General features: G+C 41.5%; 1 pseudogene; it reads right to left on the bottom strand.

Annotated features, from left to right (window-relative positions):
- Positions 1 to 316: 316 nt before the first annotated feature.
- LOC134947315 (5S ribosomal RNA) lies at positions 317 to 436 on the bottom strand (annotated as a pseudogene).
- Between the last annotated feature and the right edge of the window lie 3882 nt (positions 437 to 4318).

Raw genomic sequence — 4318 nt, 5'->3', positions numbered from 1 at the left:
AACTTTATTGGTTCATTATTGAAAAGTAATTATAGGAGTACATTATACGTGAATAATATAGCTACGCGAAAATATAGCACTGTATTAAGTATAATTCATGTGGTTTTAAATACCACAGTAAATACCGGAAATCCAAATCTATGGGCTAATAGGTTTACTATGATCACAGTAACTCCTTTGTGTAGTATATGACCATCATTTGTTCTACAGATATCCTATTCAGGATTATTTTGACATAGAAAATTAAATCATAGGTCATACAGAACCGAATGCCAAGTGGTATTATTGAGGATCACTCTAGATCAGGCAGAAGAATTTTTTGCAGTACCAGGGTGTTCCAAGGTGGTCTCCCATCCGAGTACTGACCCGGCCCTCCACTACTTGGCTTCCAAGATCAGATGAGATTGGGCATCTCCAGTGGGGTATGTCCGCAATTATTTGATCTGCCCGTTCAGTCAATCCCAATAGCCGTGTCGCCAACAATGTGTATCCAAATTGATATAGATCAAATGTGTATTAAGTATCTATATTATCTTATGCCCATAGATAAAAGATGCAATTATAGCAAAAATACGGTAGTGATAATAAGGCAATTATCCTGTGCAATTATCCTATACAGGTGCATCCGCCAGCATAGCCGGGATAAAGTGGTGATATATGGTGAGGCAACAATTATGGCAATACCGTTGCTGTTTTAAATGTTGTATACTGGTTTGTATGTTCAACATCAATGGTGAAGTACATGTTATATAGCCTCTAGAAGTTTATATCACACACACAGATCCAAAATCTCATTATATATGAGCCTCTAAGGCCTGAACATACATTTGCAATAGAGAAAAATATTTACAAGATGTCAGAGAGGCTATAATGAAAAAGAGGACAAATAAACAGCTGGTAATGGTTTAAATAACCAAAGCAGATAATGATGTACATGAGGATAATTACTGGCAGCCTTCTGCAAAATTAAAGCTGAAACACAGCTTATACCTTCTCTGTACAATAATCTGCTATTGGGCCTTTGATGCCACTATAAATATACCAAAGTACTCCCAACACCTGTTGGGTACCACACATCTCCAGCACCTCTTGGAGCAATGCACATGCACTGTGAAAGAGTCCAGATAGCTGTAGGACTTAATCTACCCATGATGTTCAAAATGAGCACATAGGAACATTGTGTGGAGAAATAACTCACATAATATAGATTTCTCCAGCCAAAAATCTTAGATGTCTATGTATATACACACACACAGGCAATATCTCAAAGCATTATTTTAAAGCAGATTAGTACCCTAATGTGGCTACAGTAAATATGCTAGAATTTAATGTAATAGGTATAAGGTATGTGTTCATACGATACCAATACAAAACGAGCCCATTCGGAAAAGAAGGGAGAGAATTCCTGCTGTGGGTGCTGTCTGTGGCCAGATGCCACTGGTAAGTCCTACTTTTAGTCGATCAGTGGCTCCGGAGGTGTAGTGGAAATGAAGCCGTGATCTGACTTCAGTGTGGAGGGTGTGGAGAGGTTGTCAGCTGTTTAGTTGAGACCGCTGTCTCTGTCCCGCATGCGGCCGCTGCTTTCCAAGATACGGCAGCGTGCAATCGCGGTGTATCCCCTGGCTCTCAATGGCTTGCCGCCGTTGCCTGGGTAACTGTCCCTGAGTTCCGGTTATTGCGATCACGTGTGAGCACCACGTGATCGCAGGGTCCTTTGACGTACATTTCGCAGTGTAGCTTGATCACAGAACGTAATGTGATCAGTAGGAGTTTCTTATTTAAAGACGGTGCTAGATGCTCATTGGATGTGCAGTTATGATGGACACTTTACTACACCTATCCTTAGGTCTACTGACACACCAGTTAGAATTGAGAGAAAACATAACATCATGATCACCTGCAGCCTGTTATGTAGCCATTTAATAGCTCATATTGATCCAGTGATATTGTTCTTGTGTTTGCCTGTTTGGTAATTAGTTAAGATTTTAGAATTATTATAATTATTATAATAATTAGGCCTAATAAATGAATTACAGTAACCTATAATAGATAATAAGATTTAAATAGAATTAATTAGTACAGAGGGTGATATAAAAGTAACATTGTACGTTTAATGTGCATATCTATACATTATAATAGGTTGGCAACGAAGTTTATCCCTCACGTGCTTAAATATGAAATAAATTGTATACTATATAATAATTTTATTAACTATAATTTAAGTGTGATATTGAATTTTGAAATGTATGCATTTGTGATAGAATAATGAAAGGGAGAAAACGGTGATGTGAGGATAACTAAAAATTAGTGGTATATTACTGTGTGATACATGAAAAGGAGGGGGGGGAAGGGGAAGGGAAAAGAGGAGGGGAGAAGTATGAGGAAGGAAATAAGGAAAAGAAAGGGAGGGAGGGAGGGAAAAAAAAGGGGGAAAGAGAGGGGGAAGAAAAAGGGGGGGGCGAGGGAAAAGAGGAGGGGAGAAGTATGAGGAAGGAAATAAGGAAAAGAAAGGGAGGGAGGGAGGGAGGGAGGGAGAAAAAAAGGGAGAAAGAGAGGGGGAAGAGAAAAAAAAAGGGGGGGGGGGAAGGGAAGGGGAAGATAAGAAAAGAAATTGGAAAGGATTATATAAAAGAAGACAATGTGAAGTAAGTGAGCCAAAAGGGGGGGGGGGGGGAGGGGGGGGGGGAAGAATAGGGAAAAGGGGGAAGTAGATATTGTTAGTTTTGAGGAAAGAAGGATAAGAAAGTGTAAGTGATGAATTAGTGGTGTTGGATGAAAATAGTCCTTGATACTAAGAATAATGTTGGATTGGTTGGTGATAAGTAATAATAAGATTTTACTTACCGGTAAATCTATTTCTCGTAGTCCGTAGTGGATGCTGGGGACTCCGTAAGGACCATGGGGAATAGACGGGCTCCGCAGGAGACATGGGCACTTTAAGAAAGAATTTAGATTCTGGTGTGCTCTGGCTCCTCCATCTATATCCCTCCTCCAGACCTCAGTTAGAGAAACTGTGCCCGGAAGAGCTGACAGTACAAGGAAAGGATTTTGGGAATCCAGGGTAAGACTCATACCAGCCACACCAATCACACCGTATAACTTGTGATAACTTTACCCAGTTAACAGTATGAACAATCACAGAACATCACATAAACTCTGATGCAACTATAACATAACCCTTATTTAAGCAATAACTATATACAAGCATTGCAGAAGAAGTCCGCACTTGGGACGGGCGCCCAGCATCCACTACGGAAAATAGATTTACCGGTAAGTAAAATCTTATTTTCTCTAACGTCCTAGTGGATGCTGGGGACTCCGTAAAGACCATGGGGATTATACCGAAGCTCCCAAACGGGCGGGAGAGTGCGGATGACTCTGCAGCACCGAATGAGCAAACACAAGGTCCTCCTCAGCCAGGGTATCAAACTTGTAGAACTTTGCAAAGGTGTTTGAACCTGACCAAGTAGCCGCTCGGCAAAGCTGTAATGCCGAGACCCCTCGGGCAGCCGCTGTCAAAGTCGAAAAATATAGCGACCTATGATGCCTTGTACTAACCCCATGCGCTTGCCCGCTGCACGTGCACATTCTCTCCCGTGCGTGCGCATATTCGCAGTTGCGTGACGGCGCCTCCACGGTCGTGCGCTCAGGTGCGTGGTATGCGCATTTACGGTAGAGTTTGTGTGCGTCTGGCGGGCGACTCGATCGTTACATAGTTAATCTAAATAGTGTATTTTATAGGTTATGGTCCCCTTAATAATATCAGTAAGTTTGTTTAGTGTAACTGGTTCATGGACAGAGAGATCCCTCTTTACATGATACGAAGGGTCAGACAGGTTTTGAGCAGTGGTGTTTAGTATGCAACGGAAGAGTATATTATTAGTAACATTCCGGTGTTGGTTTGAAGAGATTAATCGCTCCTGCGTATAGTTATGTTTATAAGAAGTTTATGGACATTTACTGTATTTGCAGTTCATTATCCATGCGGCGGGAAACCTGAGATTCCCTCCCACCTGAGCAGTTTGAAATAGTCACAGCCCACCTGTTCGAATCAACCTATGACCTTTTGTTATAATGTGAAGACAGATTTCTGTGTCCAATGAACAATGAGATTGTAGGGCCCTTTGTAGTATACTGTATGTAGTGTATATAAGAACAGCCAGCCTGGGCCAGCTCAGTCTACTCTCCACAACGGTTTTCATCATTGACTAACTAGAGAGCTGGTTCCAGGACTGCGCTAGCGATCATTCCCCACGTGTGTAAGTTTTTCTCTGTAACCAACTTATTCTCTGTTTGTATTTGCCATACTCTCTCTCTC

The sequence above is a fragment of the Pseudophryne corroboree genome, chromosome 7 (genome assembly GCF_028390025.1).
Source record: "Pseudophryne corroboree isolate aPseCor3 chromosome 7, aPseCor3.hap2, whole genome shotgun sequence".
NCBI classification, from domain to species: domain Eukaryota; kingdom Metazoa; phylum Chordata; class Amphibia; order Anura; family Myobatrachidae; genus Pseudophryne; species Pseudophryne corroboree.
The sequence above is the reverse complement of the archived record's forward strand: the minus strand, read 5'-3'. Positions and strand labels throughout refer to the sequence as shown.